This window comes from Camelus bactrianus, chromosome 2 (assembly GCF_048773025.1).
Source record: "Camelus bactrianus isolate YW-2024 breed Bactrian camel chromosome 2, ASM4877302v1, whole genome shotgun sequence".
In the NCBI taxonomy this organism is placed as follows: Eukaryota; Metazoa; Chordata; class Mammalia; order Artiodactyla; family Camelidae; genus Camelus; species Camelus bactrianus.
In genome coordinates, this window is record NC_133540.1 from 92,061,947 (window position 1) to 92,086,268 (window position 24,322).

Sequence of the window (24,322 nt, forward strand, 5' to 3'; positions counted from 1 at the left end):
TACTTACATACATATATTTTCTAATTTGAGTTCCACATTAGCTTTATGAGATACTTTTCATAACCTTACCACCATAAGACATTTACAGAGGTCCAGAGGGGTCGTGGAATTTCTCCAAGGCCCACTGGTTATAAAGAGAATAGGCAGGCTTAAACTCAGTTCTTAAACTCAAGTCTCTGCTCCTTCTGTGCATAACCTGCAACTAACTCAACTTACCAAGAGCAGGTCACAGGGGAGAGGTAAACCGGGTTGGAGTGTGTAATCTAGCCATTGCCCCCATGATTTGCACATATTTGAGTAAAAGTACTGTCTCCTCAAGCTCAGAAATAAACACTTCGTACACTCAAGCTAGCCTGGACTTCTTCCCTTTCCTTGGGCACCACCTTCTCTCTGGCCCCCGTGTCTATGACCCTTTTTCCCCTGCCTGGCTGACTTGACTTTTTCAAGTATCAGTCTAAGCGTCTCTCCTTCTTGGGGGATTTCCTTCATCCCCTTGGACCAGATATGGTGTCCAGCACACTGATCCGGAAGCATATTATACTTCTCAGCTCTCAGCACTCACATCGCTGGCCTAGAGGGCAGTCTCACCTGCTAGATCAGTGGTCTCAACCTTAACTGCACGTTACAATCAGTTGGGCAAACATTTTAATGTGACTGATGTTGGAAACCCACTGCAGAACAACTGAATCCAACTGAATCCAACTGAATCAGAATTTCTGGTCTGGCACTGATATTTTTAAAGCCTCTCCTTCTCGCCTTGCTCAGTCCTATTTCTGTCCCTTCTTCCACAGATGTTGACCCCCCAATGACCCTCTCCAGTAAACTCTCTACAATGTAATGTCCATTCCAGTGGCAGCTTCAGGGTAACCTGTCTCGCCACGTGGATATACTGCTGGGCCTGCAGGGTCCAGTGGAAAGCCAGAGGCTTGCATACAGCAGGCACTGTGAAATATTTCTGCAACGATTCAATGAATGGTATTCGGGTTAATAAGCGATGAGTTCTCAGCTTCTCAGGTAAATAAAAACGCTACAGTGACTTGAGTAGGGCACTGAGTATGAGAGCTAAAATGCCCAGGTTTCCAGCAAACGACACAAACAGCACAATAAATGTTCAGCCTGCTTTCAGGTTCTCCAGGATATCTCTTGGGTTGGTGCCAGCGCAGGACTGTGTAAATAGAGCCAACAACCCAGTGAAAGAAATCCGTGCTCCTCGGAACCCAAACCCCAGCTTCCAGCAGGTTTCCCCAGGAGGCTTCTTCCCACTAGCTTAAATGAATGATTTCTGAGCATGAGCTTCTAGGTCATCCTTTGAGCTGCCAAATATGGTAAATTTTGACAGTATTTACGATGAACAGCCAGTCTAACAGGTTTGGTCTGGGTGTGAAATATGAGTGGCTTCCTCTCTCTTTCTTTAACTCAGATGGGAGTTATCTGATAGGAAGAGATAGGAGAAGCTTCCTAAAATCATCAAAGGAGAAAGAAAGGAGAAAGGGGTAAAGATTAGAGAGGGGGTGGTATGAACCCAAGGACGACCCAAGGAAGAGCTGCCCTCTTTTACAGATTTGAAACCAGAGACCCACATATTTGAGCCAAAACCACAAAAGCCAAAGCACCCAAGCTCACCTTACAGGAAACTCTGGAGCAGCTTCCTAGAGCTTTAAAGTGACAGCGTATCAGAACAGACCCACAACGGATGCTAGGAACCTTCCAATTCCCATGTCACAATTCCTCCTGACACTGATACCACAGTGGGACGATGGTTTTCCACATCTGGCTTAAGATAAGAAGTCCAGTTTCACACTATCAAATGGCATCACGCCACAATGCCCCCATCCAAGTACGCTTTGGTTAGAGGACACAAATACTGCCTTTCAACGCGTTGAAGACTATCCTTATTCCAAAACACTGGATCACGATAAAGCCTTGACACCAAAAGTTTGTTCTATGTGGAAGAAAGGATTGGGGATTTCTTTCTTTCTTTTTTTTTTTTCAAACCTGGGTGTGATAAGCATCTTAAAAGTCTCATTTTTCCTTAGACGAAAAGGAAATTGCTATTCTCTGTCTGCGAGCATTTCCTGTTGCTTGACTAACCTGAAGCTCAGCGGTCCAGAGCCATGGTGTGTAAGACCTCGGGAGTGAAATCTGTTGGAGCATGAAGGAAAGGGAAATGAGCTGCCAACTTCCAAGCAGGGCCAGCCCGAGGAGATGTGCCAAGAAGCAAACACAATGGGTGAGAGAGAAATTATAGCCCACAAATGTATCGTAATGAGGAGCGATGAGCTGTCACTGGCATCTTGATTAAACATGTTTGGTTTTGTGATTTCACTTACAGCCTAGCCAGAAATTCATCTTCCCTACAATTTTTGCATCTTGTAAGGGACCGAGAAAATCATCTGGGCGCTTACCAGAGACATTTGTTTGGAGGACAGATGATACGCCCAGGCAGTTTGTCAATGCAGGGAACGTTCTCTCCTTCTTCCTTCATCCCCTTGGATTTCGCCCTACTAGGAGGTGGTATCTGTGATTCATTTGGATGCACATCTGAAGATGGAAGCCCACTGATGGGGTAGCTTTTTGGAATTTTTTAGAAAATCTTCCAGACTCTCTGAATTGTTTAAGTTGAAAATGGGCTTCGCCGCTGTGCCCTTGGTTCTGCCCCTCCAGTGCCTCATGTAAGTGATAGTGTTCATGACTGCTGCATTTGAAGTATTTTCTGAAAATCTTAATCACTTCAGATTTGCCTTTGACCCTCAAATGTCTTGACATCACTTCCCGTGCGCTACTTCATGATAAGCATTCCCGTAGAAGGAAATCGTTAATTAGACTATCTAGATGCATAATCCTCATCTTCTGGATAATTTCTTCCACAGAGGAACCGGAGATGTCAAACTGCTGCTCTGGAAAAGCACCTCCTTTGGAAACTTGCAATGCCACGGGAAAAAGCCATTTTTATTGTCTCTCCAACTTCAGCTTTATTTACTTTTGAGGTCTGAATGTGGAGGTTAGTTGCATCCATCTACTTGAATTGAATTTGTCTTTGTGCAAACAGCTTGCATTAATTCACTAAGCAGCAGTTCAAAAGATAAATACAACCATTTTGGAATTTCAACACAAAACAGTGTTATTCCTACCTCATTAACGATGAAGTGCTTAAAGAAAAATGCTTGGGCATATTGATTCCTAAGACTACGTAAGGAAGGTTAAAAGGACTTTTTCCTTTTTCAAAGCTTTGATTCCATCCTAATTAGCACAGGGCAAGGTCTTTGAGAGCAGGATTTGTCTTGATCTAATTCACATCATTCACAGTTCCTTGAACACAAAATGCTGGTTAGCACAGCAGGTGCCCAGTGAGTAGCTGAACTGTTGACTCGCACTGAAGGATGTGACGATGAGCACCCCTCCGTCTTTCGCAAAAGTAATTAGGTCAGTTCACCCTGGTCGTTGTTTGATGTTTAGAGCTTCTCTAGTCTTCTCGAAAGATCTCGGTTGATTAGACAGGATGTCATTCGGGGTCTCTCTCGAGGATTCTTTGTCTCTGTCCTTCCTCCCGCCCAGTCCTCTCCCTCTCTTCCTGATTGGTTATTAGTTGTTCCCAGTAAGTTAGTGGAACAACAGACTAACTCCTGATGGTATGCAGAATGGGACGACCAAAATGAACAGTTGGAATCATTTACAGCATAATCTTGTCAACGAAGTTACTGCACGTCCACTTTCTTGCACCTTTAAAACTGCGTTCCACATTCCCTCTTGCGATCCAAGATCAGCTGAGCATCCCAGGAGAAAACATAACCACTTTTCCTAGTCTGGGACCCGTGAAATCGTACGCAAACTCTTTCATTTATGCCCATTTTCCTGGGGCTTCAAAGTCCTTGGTTTTCATTAAATTCTCAGACGTTCAATTCCCAAAGGAATGAAAGCCCAGCACATTATCAAGGTAACGACTTTTTTTCTTCGATGTTGTCGATTTTGTTTACCTTTGATTTTCTTTGTTTGCTTTAGGATCTGGCTTAAGATTTAAGAAAAATTTAATTTAGTTTAAAGAGTGTTCCTTTAAAATGAGACTGTCCTCCCAACTTCTCAAGTTTTTTGTTAAAAAATCTTTTTTTCTTTCTAATTTTTGGCGGGGGGGGGAAGTAATTAGGTTTAGTTATTTATTTATTTTAAATGGAGGTACTGGGGATTGAACCCAGGCCCCTGGGCATGCTAAGCACACACTCTACCACTGAGCTTACCCCCCCGACTTTTTTTTTTGGCATTAAAAATTTTTAAAGAATTACAGTAACAGTAGATAGCAGTGTGAGTGTGTGTGCGTGTGCGTGTGCGTGCATGTGCACTCACAAGTGGATCTTGTGCTGAAAGGACAGTCACCAACTGACAAAATACAACCCTCCCCTCTGACCCAAGGGAGCAAGTTTAACACCAAAACTCTATCAATGATGAGCTACTCACCAGCAGCCAGTCTCTGTGCAGGAAAGAAGCCAATGGAGTCATTTTGGCCATTTTCATGATCAATATCAGCTGCTGAAGCCGAACTGATTAGGTCGGCTGACCGTTTTCCTTGTTGAGGGCAAAAATAAATAAGCTGACGTAACGTGGTTTCTTCGTTTCGCGTGTGAGAGGCACGGCCCTTGTGCGCAACACATGCTTTCTAGCCCATAGTTTCCATTCCTACATTCAAGCTGCATGGCCCTTCCAAAGCTCCCCAGGCCTTCAAAACTCAGCTCAGGACAGATTTCCTTCAGAAAGCCTACACTGAGAAACGTGCCTTTCATCTGTGCTTGCTGCATTTTTCAGCATCCCTTCAGTACAACTGTGATGTGAAGACTCAAGAAGATAACCATCTTAGAGGGCTGCGTTTTCCTGCTAGCTGAGGGTACAATGTTCAATTACTCCAACTGTCTTTTAAAGGGTATGTGGAAATCATTACCTATCTTTGTGCCTTCTAAATCAGCGTTTATGAAAGTCACTTGACCTTCCATGATGGTAATGAGTGTCTTAGCCTTGGTTTCTCAAAAGGCAGGGCTTCTGGCAAAAGCTTATATGCTGTTCTTTTATAAAGGGGGCTCAGTCCCAGGGAAACAGAATGTGTGGGGGCAGGTAAGTTGGGGGAGCCCATAGGACAGTGTGTTCCTGAATTGGCCCCTGCTTGATACCTCAGCCTGGTGGGTCCATCTTCCAAAAGGGCACATGGATGATGGAGCCTCAGAACATCCCCTCTGAGAGGCGGAGAGGGAATAGTGCATCTACCAGCTCCTCCCTGCATTGCCCGCACCCCACCCCACCACACACAAACTTCTGGATTGTGAACATGGGTGTTGAGAGTGTCATGGGCTGTAGCACCAACAGAGACACGGGAAGGCAGGAGGCACATACAGTGCAGGCACTGTCGGGGGAACCTGCCCAACACCAGCTGGAGTGAAGAGAACTGCCAGAAGCCCCAGGACAGAGGAGGTCCAGACAGTCTGCAGTGGAGCCTAACAGGTATCCAGCACAACGAGGGTGAGCTTTAGAAACACCAGTGTTTTCGAATGAACTTATTCATGACACAGAAACAGATTCACAGACATAGAAGACAAACTTACGGTTACCAAAGGGGAAAGAGGTTGAGGGAGAGATAAACTAGGAGTTTGGGATTAACAGCTGCAAGCAACCATATACAAAATAAATAAACAACAAGGTCCTACTGTGTAGCACAGGGAACTATATTCAACATCCTGTAATAAACCATAATGGAAAATAATACGAAAAAGTTATATATATACATACACACACACACACACACACACATATATATATACACACACATATAACTGAATCACTTTGCTGTACATCAGAAACTAACACAATATTGTAAATCAATAATACTTCAGTTAAAAAAAAAGAAACATCAGTGTTTTGCCCACAGGGTCTGCTGAGGCATGAAGAGCTCTTGGTCTCCACTGAGTCATTATATGGCTCAGTCATTACAAGAACTGAGTTCTTCTAGTTACTTATTAAATCTTGCTGATTCCTCCTTTGTCTTCAGCTATGCCGACAAAGCAGCCACTTCTGTTTGTCAGTGCTCCCACTTGCAGTAGCTTCTCTGCCTCCTTCTAACTTGTCCCTCTTAATTTGCAAAGGGTTTGAAAACCAGAGAGCTGAACTTGTTCAATGTGTGTGCAGATGAAGAACATGCAGGTTCTGGGTGAGAGCTGAAGGGGGTCCCCTGGGCTGAGACTAAAAGTGCAAAATTATCGGGAGTATGACATTTATTCAAAGATCTCTCTTTGGAGGTAAAGGGGGGAACGTGCCCTTGGGAGGTTAGAGGATGCCATGAAATAAGGTGAATCTGGCACTGAGCATCTCCTATGATGGTTCTCTTTGTTGATTCACAGGTTCTCGGCTTTACTCCAGTTAAATGAAATGGTAAGATAATTGAGTTTCAGATAGGTGAGACTAGCATATTTAGTTTCCACCACCCTGTGTGTGTTTGAACTTCCTGATACTGCTATAATGCCTGTAATTTGCTTGAAGATACTACAGCATAAACAGTGTGAGGCATGTGTGTGTGTGTGTGTGTGTGTGTGTGTGTGTGTGTGTGTGTGTGTGTGTGTTAGTTTTGTTCTTCACCCTAGGGGCAGTCCATTAACATCTGAAGTACCCTCATCAGGAATGCACACTTCAGGCATCCTTAGTTAGCATTTGACAAACTCTTAATAGTTCTTAGACCAGAGGTCTCTCACAGGCTTCAATTATTTTTTTATCTCCAATCAGCCCTAAAGAGTTCGTAATTAGGATAAAGCAAATAAGTTTTCACTGGTAAAATAAGTGGTTGAAATAGGTGGATTGGCTAGAAATACTATACGGGTGCCTCCCAGCGGCATATATTCCTCAGAGTGGCATCACCTAAGGCTTTGCTCCATCCTGTGCCTGGCCACCGACAGAATTCTGCTGCTGGATTCCGACAAGAAGGTGGTACTATTGTATCATGCCTTCCGTGCAAGGGGCTTGTCCAAAAGGCAAAAGGCAGGGCTTCATCAAACTTACAGAAGTGCTGCATGGCTGTTTTGGTCCCTTATTGCAGTAGTTTGGTCTGATGTGGGATTCTGTTGTAGGGAAGACCCATAGCCCTCCTCCTCCTCTCACACTGGTGTTGGCCAAAGTCAGGTCCCAGCAGACAACGGCCATTTGGGTCTCTTGTTGCACCATCCGTGTTTCTGTTGTCCTCTCACTGTACCTATGAGGGTCAGAGGCACCACGAGCACTGGAGAAGATTACTGTTGGTGAGATGAGGCCGTGCACAAAGGGGCCATGTGCAGCTCACGGAGCTTCCCTCCCTCCCCTGGGAGGTGGGGTCCCAGGCTGCTGACTTTGGGGTTGGGAGTGGAATGCCACCAGTGCTGGTGGTGGGGCCTGTGTATCACTTCCTTCAGCAGCTGAGGGTCAGAGCATCCAATACAAAGCATCACCCCCGAAGCTGGTTCCCATTTACGTTGTCCAGTGTGCTCTATACGCTGGAAAGTAAACACACTCCTCAGTCCCAAAAGTATATGATGTCAGGTGGTTCTTTAGTCTCAAAAAATAGAGAGTTGAATAGGACAGAGACACAGTCCTCAAGGACCTTACAGTCTAATGAGAGAGATATACAAGTGGATCATTTTAACATAACATGATAAGTGTAAAAAAGGCAATAAGCCCATGATTCTATAGACTTGCTGAGGAGGGGCACTCAGCCTGCCCTAGGACAATGCAGCTCAAACTCTTTGGTCTCAGGACCCTATTACATTAAAAAAATATTAATGAGAACCTCAAGGAGCTTTTGTTTATACGAGTTATATCTATCAACATTTACTAACTGATGTGGAGGGAGGGTGAAGCTCAGGGGTAGAGTGCATGCTTAGCATGCACGAGGTCCTGGATTCGATCCCCAGTATCTCCATTAAAAAGAAATAAATAAACCTAATTACCTCCCCACCTTAAAAAAAAATTTACTAACTGAGAAATGTCTTCTTATTCCAGTAAATATTAAATGTTAATATATCTCAAGAATGTTAAATTACTTTAAATATTCTATATTAAGATTATAAATATTATAAGTGTTTAAATATTATAAATTAAATATTATAAATATTTAAATATATTAAAATCATAAAATATTACATATAAAATATATAAATGTATTTGTTAACGTTATAAGATAAATACTAGACAATTCATGAAGATAACAATAACAAGCCTATTCCATGTTAACATAAGTGATATATTTTAATGAAAAATAACTCTATTTTCCAAAACAAAGAACAAGTTTTGGTGTGGAGAATGGCCTCATTTTACATAATTGTGGATCTCTTTAATGTCTGGCATAGCAGAAGCAGCTGGATTGACACATCTGCTTCTGCATTCCGTCTGTTGCAATATATTGCTTTGGTTGACGTCTCTGGAGAAAATTTGCCTCATACAGATGTGCAGTTGGAAAGGGGAGGACCTCACAGACCCCCTAAAAGGCAAGAGCGTATATGCTACACATAAAACGCATATGCTTGGGACTCCCACCCAGAGGGACCTTGGACTGCTGACCTCAGCTCCCAGAGGTAAGTTTTGGAAAGACCTGAGAGTTGTGGAGGTGAAAAACATGACAAGGACATTCTAGGTCACTGCTTCTCAAACAATCACGACACGTCCCAAACACCTGGGATCCGGGGTGGGGCTGGAATCCTGCATTTCTAACAAGCTCGCAGGGGATACTGATGCTGCTGGTCTGGTCCACACTTTGAGTAGCAAAGCTCCAGGCCAGGGAAAAAGCAGAAGCAGAGGCCCAGGGTCAGGGAACAGCCAGCAGTGGGAGGGGAACGGCCCAAGAGTGTGGAGCAAGGTGGGAAGTACCAAAGACGAGGGAAGCAGGCCAGGTCACGGAGGTGACAGCTGTCACTTTCCCCCAGGGGAAGCCGTGAAAAGATTTTAAGCAGGGGACGACTCTGGCTCACAGGTAAGCAGACTTTCTTATTCTGAATAACTCAGAACCACAATAAATAGAAAATACCCAAGCAAAGTGAGTAGCAACAGGATGAAGTAGAAGAAATAGAAAGATAATATTCTCCATGAATATTATTACAACATAGTTTAGTGGAAAGAGCATATGCTTTGGATTAGGACAGAGTTCGACTGAATTCCTGCTCTACCATTTACAAATATTCCTGAGTCAATTTCTCAGAGCTTCAGACCTCATTACATGTTAAGATATGAGAGACATGAATTATATGCACAGAGATTGAGTCTGGGGCATGGTAGGCACTCAATACACTGAAATCAGTGTGGTAGAAAATGTTACAGAGATAGTGAAAAAATAACAACTGGAAGCTACTATTGTTATTTTAAGATTAGATGTAGGCTCGAAACAAGACAATTGAGCCTAGGACTTCGTTTTCTTATGAGCAAAAAGATTCAGAATGAGGACTTGAGGGAGTCACCTAAAAGTAAATGTTTTTGTACCCATGTGCCAGGCAGTGTCAGCTCATAGTCATCCTGAATAATGGAGGAGGAGAGACATATTAAGCACTGATGACAACTGGAAGAGAAGGACCTCAGGCCACATGTTAATTATTCCTTCTTCCAAGACTACTGGGACCCAACCTTTCAATACAAAATTTGAAGGGTTTAAATCTTAGCTTTTCTCCCTTCTCATTTCTTGGTAGTCATGCAGATAATAATAAGCAAAAACACAAACGGCACAGAGAAAAAAATTATGTTTGCATATTAAATACAGCTATCACATGCACCCCAGTGTTCACAGCAGCACTATTTACAACAGCCAGGACATGGAAGCAACCTAAACGTCCATCCACAGATGACTGGATAAAGAAGATGTGGTGTATTTATACAATGGAATACTACTCATCCATAAAAAATAATGAAATAATGCCATTTGCAGCAACATGGATGGACCTGGAGATGATCATACCAAGTGAAGTAAATCAGAGAAAGACAAATACCACATGATATCGCTTATATGTAGAATCTTAAAAAAAATGACACAAATAAACTTATTTATAAAATAGAAACAGACATAGACATAGAAAGCAAATTTATGGTTACCAGGAGGGAAAGAGGAGGGATGGATAAATTAGGAGTTTGGGATTAGCAGATACAAACTACTATATACAGAAAAATAAACAACCAGGTCCTACTGTATAGCACAGGGAACTATATTCAATAGCTTGTAATAACCTATAATGAAAAAATATGAAAAAGAATATATATACACAACTGAATCACTATGCTATATACTAGAAACTAATACAACACTGTAAATCAACTATACACCAATAAAAACATAAATACAGCTATCACAGTTTTAAACATCTCTCTCTGCCTGAGCACCCCTACTAGAAGGTCTTTCCTAATTTCTATTCCTTTTTCTCTGTAAACACTTGACTTGCAGGATCCAGAAATTCCCTCACTACCACCTGGGATTCTGAGACACTTAATATCTCATTCTTGCCTTGAAATATTAGTTATTATAGTCACATATGAGGTGCTGCTTTCTCAGTCCATTTAGAGCAAATACTGGCTCTCTGATGGTTTGTTAATGACATTTTTCATTATCCTAAAAATCCAGATTCTGAGTTGGGCAGAATTTGAAAGCCTATGTATTTATCTTGAAAAAGAATATATATGGGGTTTATCTAAATCTCTTAATAGTTAGGATGTCTGAGTAACTGTTTTTCTTTCCTTTGAAATGAAAGACAAGATAAGAGTAGGTTTATGAGAGAAAGCCAGATGTCAGAAGAGATAGCACACTTCAGTTGAGTCAATGAGTGTGTTTGGACAAATCACATTATCTCAGTGCTAAGATTCTTTGTATCTGTGTGACAGATCTGTTATTGTTTTATATGAAAATAGGCAGTGTGCAAAGAAATAAGTGACTTGGACAGGGAGACAGTTCAAAGCTGATTTCTGACACGGGTTTCCTCAGCTGGTGGGCTGACTGTCATTTCTTTGGTCTTTCACTGGGAATTCATCCTTTTCAATCTTTGTGATTTCAGTATTTTAGATGAAGAATTTGGCCTAGAACACCCTTTGCAGTTGGGTATGCTTCCCAGGAACAGAATATTAGTCTGTGCTCTCCTTCCTGCCTTCCTTCCTTTTTAAATTTTCTGAATGCATGAAAGCATTTCTTTAAGGAAAGCAAGGAGGGAAGGAGGGTGAATTTTTAATTTCTAAGGCTGATGAAGCCAGCCATCTGGATGATGGTTCGGAGTTGGCGCCCTCTACCTCCTGCCAGCTCGCCTTTGGGCATCCTTTTGCGAAAAGCCTGGGCAACTTGACAGTTCCTGCAATTCACCTGGGATATTTAGGAAGGTAAGTTAAGATGTCTGGGCAACCACTCTGGGTCCCTGAAATAAAAATTCAGTGATTCCTGTTAACAATAACAGCAAAAATTACAGAATGTCTAAGAATGAACTGAACAAGGAACACACAAAATCTGTATTTACAAAACTATAAATATTTACTGAAGGATGTCGTGACAGAGGGATAGACTCATCAATACATACAATATATATGTTGTTACGAGTATTATGTTATGTAATTTCATCAAGTCCCACTGTTGTGTGTCTCTCTTCTGACCTTCAAAATACCCCCAGGGACATAGAAGGAGCGTCGGGCATCAAGAAGCACTGTTTGGAGTGGCTCGGCGAGTACGTAACAAAGCCACACAGCACATGAGGGTCACTTTTCAAGATGCATCCTTGATGCAATTCACAAAGCATCTTGCAGTGCGGCCTCACGGTTGAGAGCCCTCCCTTGTCTCTGGACAAGTCTCTGTCCTTTGTACCAATAAAGAATAGAGAAAATGGCTGAGAATTCAATCCAGGTTCATTCAGCAAGGGTTTAATTTCTCCAGTGTAACTGTGTAAATTGTGTCAATAACAAAACCTCATATGCCCCAACTTAATCATTCTATGACACATTCAATAGGCTATAGCACAGTGAGATGGGGACTGAGGAATTAGAATAAATATGTCAAAGGAAAAGCTCCCTGGTAGCTCTGACATGACAGCCTCTATGTGACTAATCTAAACATTCAATTTGGGTAATGGAACAGCTATCAACAAATTCATTACTTAAGACAATATTTTTACTTCAACTGTCAACAGACAAGGGGTCTCCATAATCCATTACCATCAGCATTTTGCATCAGTAAGAGAGAAAAATGTACTTGGATTTCACAAATATGTATGCATCACACTTTTCCAGTTTTAAAAAGGGGTTCAGCATCATTCAAAATTTTCACAAAATAGCTGTCACAAGGACACTGACTCTGCAAATCATTTCATGGCAAGAACTACAGATTGGATAGTAAGTAATGGATCTGCTTACAGTTAACTAGCCTATTTCTTACTTAAAAATATGCACTGGTGGCTTCAGATGCCTCTTGTTTAAACAATTTGTCCTTCGTTACTCTCCTCCTAGCATAATACTAGCCAGATAAATGTGGAGAGTGGCTGGAGTAATCACTAGAGGAGAGTCTTGCATGATGCAAAACAGCACTAAAATGACTATTACTACGTGTGCTGTAATATCTCCCAGCTCAGACCATTGAGGAGAGTAAGAACAAGACATATGTAACATGCCCCCTGTGTTAATTTGCCTGTCTAGACATCAGATTCATTTGTGACTGATTTACCTTCTTGTTCCCTGAGAGGCAAGAGGATGCTGGATAGAAAAGGAGGCTCTGTCACCTCATTTTGTCAGATCTCTCTCTTCAACAAAAAAACAGTGGGGATAGAAATGAAGAGACAGTATCTTTGTTATTTGGCCAATGGTAGATTTATAGTTGTGGGGAAAATAATTGTATATCTTTTTTAAATTGGAGTATAGTTTGTTTACAATGTTGTCTTAATTTCTCGTGTACACCACTGTATGTCTCTTTTAAAGGGAAAATGGCCAAGAACAAATCAACACGTTTAGTCTCAAAGATTTGTAAATTCATTATGACAATGAGTATCAAAAGCTGAGGGTTTTACATATTATTTGACTCAGCAATTCTGACTTAAACTTTAGCCAAAGGAAAGTATCATGGCTATGGTCAAAGACTTATGCACTGGAGGAGGGTATAGCTTAGTGTAGAGTGCATGCCTAGCATGCATGAGGTCCTGGGTTCAATCCCCAGTACCTCCAATAAAAAAATAAACAAATAAATCTAACTGTCCTCTCCCCACAAAAAAGATTTATGCACTAAGTTGTTTATCACAGCATTGTTATAACTAATTTTTTAAAGGAGTGGAAATCCTTCAGTGTTTATCAGAAATAATTATGATACATCTTCACAATGAGACACTAAGCAGGCATTAAAACTGGAAAGACATCACAGTATTCTGTTAAATGGAAGCTGCAGATTATAAAATAGGATGCAGAGTTCTGCTTCTACTTAGGATATGGAAAGTCCTAAGAGAATGTTGTTCCCATGTGAATGATGAGAAAAAGCTGGGTAAATTACAAAATCATCACCTTTCTTGAGCCCATCAGGGAGTTGAGGCCAAAGGGCAACCAAGGGAATTGAATTCCAGAGTGATAAGTCCATCCCTGAGCTGCTTCACTTTTGCAGAAGCCAAAGAAGTGGCCACCATGTAAACAGCTTAAAGTTTAACACACCCTTAAAGGCCAAGTGTGGGCTAGTATGTCCACGTGGAATAGCTTAGAGCCTCAGACTCAAGGGAGTTTGCACTCACGCTCAAGCTCTTTTCTACAAACCTCCACTGGGAGTTCACAAAAGAATTTAGAGGCAAAGTAAGCTATTGGAGCAAGCCCTCCTCCACTGTACAGACACGCATGAGGTGATACAGACACGCAGCTGCTGCTGGGAGACAAGCCAGCCTCGCCTTCTTCCCCAGAGCCTTCTCTTACCACCAAAAGTCTTCAACTGCTGGGGGAGGGGAGAAAGCCCTCTGGCCCCTAGGACCAGGGAAAAGTCCATTGCTTCTGGGAGAAGAATAGAAGCAAAACCTGCTTGTCTCTGAGGGAGGAGTAGGAAACTCTCTCGCCCCAGACAGAAGCGCAGAGCCATTGCTACTGAGGAAAGGGTGGAAGCAAAAACCTTCTGCCCCACTGGCTTATGCCCAGGACCCTGCACTGCTCCAGAGCACATCTCCTACTGTGGGGAGAGGCAGGAATGCTCAGAAAACCTTAACCCCAAGGTTCAGGCACACAGGGCTTGCCTAAGACTGATATAGGGACAGGACGACAAAGAAACCCCATTCCCCTACAACAAGCCATGCCCAGAGAAACAAACAACAGATGCCTCTGCCAATCCCCCAGCCTTGGGGTAGGGGCAAGAGTGCAAAGAGAGATCTACTCTGGGTGCAGGTATGCGGAGATGGCTGAAAGCTGAGGGGAAGCACAAATGCTTAGAAAAGTCCTTTGGCACCCCAGACTCCACTCTACACACACGGTAGCAGCAGCCATCCACTGAAGAATGTGGTGTACTATAGGTAACCATAGCAACAACAAAACCCAGCCTCAGCTCAACTGCTGATTCACTGACTTAACCTCCACCCCCTGCCACCCCCCTCACACTGATGACCTGCAAGAAGACTAACGTGCCTATTCTCAAGAGTAGATGATATTTACCTTAGTCTCTCTGTTCTTCTAGACATGATGTCTAGCATATAATTAAAGATTATGAATCACACAGAAGCACAAGGAAAACAAAAGTATCAAGAGATAAAGTAATTAACAGAACTAAATTCAAAGATGACCCAGATGCTGCAATCAATAGGTACCTTAAAATAACTATAATTAACAGGTTAAAGGAATCTAGTGGAAAAGGTGGACAATATGCATAAACAGATAAGAAATTCCAGTAAAGAGATAGAAGGTATAAAAGTGTCAAATGCAAATGTTTTACATAAAAAACAGTATCAGAAATTAATTTCTTTGATGGGTTTACTGGTAGACCAGACATAGCTGAGGAAAGAATTTGTAAACTTGAAGATATGGCAATAGACATTATTCAAAGTGAAATATAAGGATAAAAAGGAATGAATTAAACTGAACAGCACCTCCACGAGCTGAAAAACAGTATCAAACAGTTAAACATCTGTGAAGAGAGACAATAAGGCCAAAAATAATATAAAGAGATAATGATCAAGAATTTTGAAAATTAATGAGACAACTAAGTCACAGTTCCAAGAAGCCCAAAGAATCCCAAACAGGTTGACACCTTCCCTGCCCCATGCCCCCACAAAAACCCAAACCTAGACACATCAGAGTCAAATTGCTTAAAACCAAAAATAAAAATAAAACTCTTGAAGGCAGCAAGAAAAAGAAACATTACATGCAGAGGAATAATGCTAAGAATCCTAGCAGATTCTCCGATAACATGTGAGGCATTAGACAAGAGATTGACATCTTATCATACTGAAAGAAAAAAACCCTGCCAATCCAGAATTTTATGTCCAGTAAAAATGCCTTTCAAAGATGAAGGTAAAATAAAGACCTTCAGACAAACAAAACCTGATAATTTATTGGCAATAGAACCGTGCTCCAAGAAATGGTAAAGGAAGAACTTTCGGCAGAAGAATGACTTCAAGTGGAAATTAGGATACGTACACACACACACACACACACACACACACACACACACACACACACACACACGAGGCTGGAAATGAAATAATGAAGGTGAATATTAAATATGTTATAAAAATTTTAATCAGTTTAAAATAGTATATAGAGTATGAATATATTTTTGTAGAAAGAAAGCATCGTATGATTCATTAAAAAAAACTTTAGGAAGTTATTTATCAAAATTTTAACTAATTTTTTTCAAAGTGGAAGGGTTGCAAATTATTTTATTCTTTGTAAAGCTTATTTGTATTTTCTGAATTTTCTGCAATGAACTTCTTATATTACTTTATTATTGAAGTATAGTCAATTTATAATATTGTGTTAATTTCTGGTATACAGCGTAGTGACTCAGTTATATATATATATATATATATGACTGGGACAATACACTGTACACCAGAGATTGATACAACATTGTAAATTGAATATACTTTAATTAAAAAAATTATAAATAAAAAAGAAAGGAAAGAGAGCCCAGAATTGATAACATCTAAATATTAGTGAGAATGATATCTCTTTGCACCAAAATGTCTTTCATTTTGTCAATCTAACCCTTCAAATGTCAAACTAACCTTGCTTTGACGTCTATGTAATTATTTAAATTTTACACTAAAATTAGCTAAGATTCCTTCTAAGCTTTGGTAGTAAAGTAGTATTTTACTAGACAAAGAATAATTTAGTGCAAACATATGCTATTCTCTTTTGATTTGGTTAATCAAGACCGTGGGGAACCAGAATCTTTAGAATTCCATTTCGGAATCCAGGTGCCAGTCTACATGACAGCGTTACTGAAAAGATCAGAGATAATGTATATAAAGATATAATGTAAGTACATAGTGGGTAGTTAGTAAATGACAGCTATTCTTGGCTACTGACGTGAAGATGCCTTTATTGCCATCACAGTGAAGCTAACATTTTCCTAACAGCAGTTTCAGAATCCATTGACATCTATTGATTAATATGTCTAACATGCTTGTGACTGAAGCATTCAGATGGCAGACATTTGAGAAGTTGTCTCCTCACGTTGCCAGGGGAATTTCACATATAGAAATGGATGATCAATGTGGGGAAGGAAAAATGATACTAGTGCAGCTGATGTATTTTCACACACACACACACACACACACACAAGATCTCCCAAAGTCCTACTAGGAAAAGTACCTCTGAGAGAGGCAAACAAATGGCATTTTGACTTGGAAATTTTTTAAAAGTCAAAATGAGTTCTTGAATTATGTGCCACACTGGTTTCTCCCCTGCCCAAATTTTTAGTCACTAAAATAGGGAAATTTTGGTGTTGATGCTGCCACCTCAATATTGAATCATCTCTGTCCTGTATCCCACAGTATTGTTCAGCTGCTTGGCCACAGCAAAGTCTCTTTAGACAGGCCAAAAGTTTACTATGTGTAGCTAAGGGATAGTTTACCTCTTCTACTGACTTTTAACAAAAGGGATCTAAATAAACACAGCTCCCACCTCTTTCGTTGATTTGTATCAAGTCCTTGGGCCTCAGAAATTCAGAATTTTAATTCCTGCCAACTACAGCTGGATGCAGAGAAAATTATTCAAAGAAAAATTTATTTCTTTGTCAGAACTTTTATAGAACCAGGAGAAGATGTTACCATATAAAGTGAGGGCAGTGTGTGAGAGAAGATTCCAGGGCTCAAGCTGTTAACCAAAGGTAAGATGTTCCTCAAAAATAGAAGAGAAGATTCAAGGGGACAGAATGTTTACATACACAAGGAACATATGAAAAAAATAAATCAGAGCAAGAAAATGGAGGAGAGAATACAAGAGGACAAAGAACTGTCATCTCTCTGTCAAGGAAAAGAAAAGAGTTTGCCTGAGCAAAAAGCTAAGTGGTTTTTGTGATATGGAAGCAGCCTAAGTGTCCATCAATAGATGAATGGATAAAACAGATGTGGTAGATACACACACACACACACACACAAACAACCCACTGGAATACTACTCAGCCATGAAGAAGAACGAAACTTTGCTATTTGTAGCAACATGGATGGGCTTGGAGGGCATTATGCTATGTGAAATTAAGTCAGACAGAGAAATACTGTATGATATATGGAATCATATATGTGGAATCTAAAAAATACAACAAACTAGTGAATATAAACAAAAAAAGAAACAGACTTGCAGATATAGAGAACAAACCAGTGGTTACCAGTGGGGACAGGGGCAAGGCAGGGGTAGGGGATTAAGAGGTACAAACTATTATGTATAAAATAAACCACAAGGATATACTGTACAATATGAGGAATATAGCCAATATTTTACAATAGCTATAAATGGGATATAACTTTTAAACACTGTGGATCACTATATCATGTGCCTGTAATATATATAATATTGTATAGTAACTATATTTCAATAAAAAATAAATAAATGAATTAAAAAATCAAGAAGATGGGGAGAAGACCATCAAGGCATGGAGAACACCGTGTGACGGGAGGAAAAATGTCCCTGTGCAGAGCAGGGCACGGGGAGGAACAAAGCCTGCTAGCAGGTGAAGAGACAAAGACAGCAGAGACAGAAAGAGGTAAATCAACAAGAGGGAGTGAACCAAAAACAGCTTCGAGCAGCAAAGGCATCCATGGGGAGAGAGGTCCAGTCAGATGCCTGGCGGGGCTTCTCTCTCACATCCCCAAACCCAGTCAGAGGCTCTAGAAAGAAAGAGCAGGTACTCTCCAGAACCTGGTTCTATTGTTCACTGTTCCATCCCCAGCACCTAGAACAGTGCGTGGTATAGAGTGGGCACTCAGAACACAGTTGTTGAATGAAAAGGGATACACACAGCAAAGAAAAGGAAGCTGGATCCCCTGAGAAACGCCGTGTGCCTCATGGCTTCTATTATCATGGTGTGAGTGGGCAGAGAGGATGCCAAAGAGCTGGGCTCTGCGTAGAGCATGGCTGACTCATGCTCACCCTGGAGATAGTTTGGTTCCACTGTTTTAGGACCATCAAGGACACGAAGAGAAACAAGCAGCGGTCAAGCCAAAGGTGATTGATAAGCAAGGGAGTGGCAGGGGCTAGTTGTGCTTGAAAGGCCCTGCCTCCACGCCTGTCCCCACATGTTACCCATAGGTTTGGATATTTTGACTGTCTCATCATCCAGGGTCTGTCCTTTGGGGATTATGTCTATAGCGTTTTCCACAAAAGACAACTACCCAACCAAGGCCTTGAATGTGCCCAGCTATTCAAAGTCATTAATCTAGACAAGAATTGTTAGCAATCAGTAGAGTAGGGCCCAGGGAAAATGAACTCAGAGTAGAGAGAAACTCCCCAAGATCCAACATGAAACCAGGATCAAAGAGCAATGGATTTAGTCAATGGAGAGGGAGTCAAGTTGGTTGTAAATCCCCAGATGACTCATCCCACCCCACTAGGGGATCCCCCAGGTGAAAGATGAAGCTGTAGGGGTAGAGAAGTGAAGATGAGTCAGTTGTAGGCTTGTCTGGCTGCTCTGCCCTGGCTATGTGACAGTCACCAACCGAGAAATACACTTAGGGTTTAGATAGGCAGGACTGACACAAAGTCATAAAAAGGTGACAGAAATGTGGTGCTTGTCCTTGAAAAAGAAAAAAAAAAAGACTAATGATAACAGATCAGGGGACAAATTGAGGTGAAACAGACCTCAAAAAGGTTCTAGCCATTCAAGTGCCTTTTCTCTTGGAATGGCAAGATTTGTGTATTTTCACCTCTTTCCAGGGCACTGAAACAAGTGCTCCCCTCTTCTGAATCTTTCCATCCATTTTCTCTTAGCTTATCCCATCATCTAGGTGATGAATCAAGAAACTTTTTTTCCTGTGTCTGGACTAGGCCAGCATAAAATGCACCTGACAGCGTCTGCATGTTACTTCTAGAGGAATTTCTTCTCTAAGATGGGATTCCACGGGAATAGGAGCAACAGCCTCTGAATTCTCTCCTCATTCTGCCATCTCAGTAAAATGATCTGAGATTCCAGTTTCTGCTGACTGAATGGAGACAGACAGGCTACTCATTTGTAATGGCCAATCATTTGCTTGAGGCAGAACGATTAAGTAACTATGGCAGAGGCTGCTAATTGCTTACCCCATATCACTTCACGCTTTCTTCCAAAGAAAGAAAACCAGGATTTCATTCAGGGGTGCAATGCACCAACCAAGAGACTGCACTTCCCAATTTCCCTTGAGCACAAATACAGTTAATGAGAAGTAAGTGGATAGGCTGTGTGTGTTCTGGAGAAGCTCCTTATAGGAAACTGACTTGACTGAGCAGTGTTACCCCTACCCCACCCCCACCTTCCTTCTGGGTGGAGCTCTCGTGGCTACCTTGGACCTTAAAATGAAAGAATGAAAGTCACAGGCTAAGGATGGGGGAGCAGAAAGCAAAGAAAATTCAGTTCTGTGCTGCTGCCATAACCTAGACCTTCAGTTATTTATGTGCGAGAGAAACAAATTTCTATCTTGTTTAAGCCAAATACAATTCCCAGCTGATAGACCCACTGTCAGCCTTCTCCGTAGGCCCTTCTAGGCTCACCCCCAACATTTGTAGGGTCCCTGCCAAGAGCAGAGGTGGAGGCCCCCAGCCTGTGGCCCAATCCCTCCTCATCCCACCCCAGCTCTGTCCGCTCTTCGTGGACGTCCAAGCTCATCCCTAAGCTAACACTGTCCACTGGCCACTCTTCTGGACTAGGGCGCACACACACTTCCCGCTAGGAGGTCAGAGCCTGGGAGAGGCTGGTGTAGGTTCTGAAAGTGAGCTCAGAGCCGTTTGGGCAGGGAATTCCACCCTAAGGCATGGTCTAGAAGCAGAAGGTTGCAGGTGGCATGCCCCCTCGCCCTGTGATCTCCTCACCCAGTGGGGAGAAGCACGGCCCTGAAGGCACAGGACCCAGGGCAGGGGCCCAAATAGCCACGGTCTAAATGAGACACCACTAGCTCGCTTCTCTCCCTCACCTCCATATGCCTGCCTTTTCATTGCTCACGACTTGACAGGAGAGCGAAACCTGAAGTCATCCAGTTAACTACTTTTTGTAACAGCCTTGGTAAAACGACCTTTTAGAGAAAAGTCTGGAACTATAGCTTGAAATGTGTTGCTTTCCTGTTACCCTCAATGCCACTATCTTTGCTCTTTTATTAGACTGTGTAATGGAAAGCTCTCTGGCAAGCTTTTCTTTGCTAAGCTGTCATTAGGATGGCCAAGCACAGTTGCTCAATCAACTGCAGCATCAGTGCTGGTGTAAATCCTGGGTCTCTGCCATTTACACATTTGAATGTCTGGGGCAACTCTCCCAGCTGAGTCTGTTTGCAACTTTGCTCCGGGAGTGAGTGGAATCAGTGGCAAACCCCGGCCCCTGAAACTAGAACAGGGACTGTTGCCTTCAGAGGACCACAGAGGACCACAGAGGACCGCAGAGGGAACCCTGCCCAGGAGGGGGATTCTCTAAGGTGTGACGCTGAAGTGGACAACGAGCTGGGCAGCTTTCTGTTTCTCAGGAAGCCCCCCACTCAGCCTAGGGCAGCAAGGACTGAGACCAGGTGAAAGGCTGCTGACAAGGGGACCCACCACTCCAGCTCCCACCCCTAAGTGCAAGGACTTATTCCTTAAGGAATCTGTCTGCTCCACGTGGCCTGACTGGTGCCACTGGTAAAGCTGACTTCTTGAACGTGAAAATGCCCAAAGGCTGCACTATCTTTGTGTATCATGGAAGCTCTCTTCCTTTCATTCAGTGATTTGAAGTCTCATTTTGGATTTTGAGTCTCCACGCTGTCTAGGCTGAATAGTGACCAAAGGACATGAGTGGCCACTCACACTTCAGAGAACCATTGCAGCCCCTTTCAAACAAGATATAACCCAAAGAACACTGAGCCAATAATCCAAAATGTAGGTCCTTGCTAGAGACTGAATGTTTGTGTCCCACCTCCCCAAAATTCACATGTTGAAACTTAATCCTCATGCAGTGATGGCCTTTGGGAGGTGATGAGGTCATGAGCGTGGAGCCCTCGTGAGAGGGATTAGGGTCCTTATGAAAGTGACCCCAGAGAGCTCCCTTGCCCCTTCTGCTGTGTGAGGACACAGCAAGAACACAGCCATCTATGAACCGGGTAGAGGGCCCTCACCAGACACCGGATCTGCCGGCACCTTGATCTTGGGCTTCCCAGCCTCCACAACTGAGAAGTAAATGTTTGTTGTGTGAGACAGCCAGTCTATAGAACTTTATTTTTGTCATAGCAGCCCAAACAGACTGACAGTATTTTTTTTAACCTTTAGTTTTTAAAATTTTTTCAGATGGGGACATAATTAGGTTTATTTTTTAAAAATTTTAATGGAGGTACTGGGAATTGAACCCAGGCCCCCATGCATGCTAGGCACACACTCTACCACTGAGCTATACCCTCCCCTACAACAATACTTCTATCCCCAACTTTCTATTTACATTGTTTATTGGTTCTTTTATGGGAAAAATGGAAGGCATAGGTTAAATGATTTGTAAGGTCCCTCCAAGTCCAGTGGCTCTGTATAGTTCTCTAAAGTGACAGACATAACAAATATCTTTGCCCCCACCTTCATCCAACTCCTTCTCATCTCATTGGCTTAGAAGCTAGTTCCTTCCAGCCTGCAAGGTGGGCTAGGAGACCCCTCTCTCTCCTATAATAGCACTCCTCTCACTAGAGTGTAATTGTCTGTAAATTAATTTGTGGGTTCCTTGCTAGTCTGAAAATTCTAGGGGGACAGAGACTAATCTTTTAATTGAAATGTATTTGATTTACAAGGTTTCAGGTGTACAGCAAAGTGATTCGGTTATACATATATGTATATATATATACATATACACATACATATATATATATATATATTCTTTTTCAGATTCTTTTCCATTAAGGTTACTCCAAGAAATTGAATATAGTTCTGTGTGCTATACAGTAGGTTCTTGTTGTTTATCTATTTTATATATAGTAGTGTGTTTCTGTTGATCCTAAACTCCCAATTTATCCCTCCCCTATTTCCCTTTCCCCTTGGGTAACCATAAGTTTGTTTTCTATGTCTGTGAGTCTGTTCCTGTTTTGTAAATGAGTTCATTTGTATCATTTTTATTCACATTCCACATATAAGTGATATTGTATGATACCTGACGGAGAACAATCTTTGAGGTTGTATCCTCAGCACAGATTTCTAGCAAGAGCTCAAAGATACATATGAAATGATGACACAAGTGGGTAGTTTCTGATAGCTACAACCTCCTTTGGTCACTGGACTGGTGATGAAAGCCGTTCACAGATCACTATTCAGGCAGCATGCTGAAACAGTCTTTGTCCTTCAGCCTGCATTTAGAAAGAGGCTTTGGGCATATGTACCATGAGTATACTCCTAATGATGAATCAGACTACCACATCTTTTCAAGGGAGAAGATGAGAAAAAAATCTTCTATTTTTATGATCAGAGAAACCCGGACTGTGACATGGAGCTCAGCTCTCATGAATAAAATAGAAGATCCTCTGCCTTCTCATCTAAGCTCGTCAAATTACTCTAAGGTCTGATTGTCCCAAAGCATTACTAATTGTAGAGCAGCATCATTTATATCACAAAATTGGAAATGACACACATACCCAGTTGCAGAGTGATGGTTAAATAAACTATGACACTCAAACGGCGAACTCACGCAGCCCTTGATGATACCTGCTAGACAATCTGAAGTTAAAAGGCGAGACATGAAATTGCATAAGCAGTATGACTGCTGTCATGTAAAATATATCAAATACACGCACAAAATATGGACGGAGATACTACAGAACCCGAACAGTAGCTGTGTCCATGTGTTAGGGCTGTGATGCTTTTCTTTCTACTTCGCTGAAGTTTGCCGATTTTCCTTAATGACCCTTAATGTGTCACTCTCATGGTGAAAAAAAAAATCAAATCAACACATCCTTTAGTTGTTAACTGAAAATGTCTTTTATTTTCTGCTGTAAAACTTCTGGCTATTGATACTGGCTGTGTCCCCTGAGAGAGCCATATGGAGGAGCACAGAGAAGGCCCGATGGTGAAGCCAGCAGAAAGCAGAGGGCGGAAAGACATGGACTCCTCTGGAGCAGCAGCTGTCTCTGTAATAATAGTCATCCCTGATCTAAGCTCTTCCTACATGCCAGGCATTTCCCACACGTTTTTTTTTTTTCATCATGCTCTCATAAAAGCTGTAAGAGATGGGTACTACTGTTACTCCCATTTTACAGCTGAAACTGAGCACTACAGTGGTCAGTTCTTTTGCTGGTACGTGGAGGAAGCAGAGGGTGAGCCTGAGGGTCTGTCTCCACCATCCGCCATTCTCTCACCATGTGTTATACCCACTCCGATGTCAAAGGAGAGGCTGAGGGGAAAATAAGCCCATTTCTAAGCCATACTTCCTCTCATGCAAGGGTCTCTTCTGTCAGAGGCACAGCCTCCATTTCCATTTTCAGGAGATTTTGTTTGATAAGTCCTTAAATGACTCTGCCTGTCAGTGGAGAGGGTGTCCGGTAACCACTTGTTCACCATATTACCTCAAGGCTGTAACCAGAGTGCAATCCAAAAATTGTCTCTCTTTGCACATAAATTGCTCTGTGGTAACAAGCCCATTTACAAGTGCTCTCATTGTGGCCAAGTTTGCAGATCCAGACCAACATGGATACAGTCCATGCCAGCTTCCTAGTTAAAATGTGAACTCTGGTCACTCTAGTTGCCAGCACAA

General features: G+C 42.0%; 1 protein-coding gene across 1 annotated transcript in view; it reads right to left on the reverse strand.

Annotated features, from left to right (window-relative positions):
- Positions 1-24,322, reverse strand: part of SCD5 (stearoyl-CoA desaturase 5) — a 122,339-nt gene that overhangs the window by 10,163 nt on the left and 87,854 nt on the right. The window lies entirely within an intron of this gene.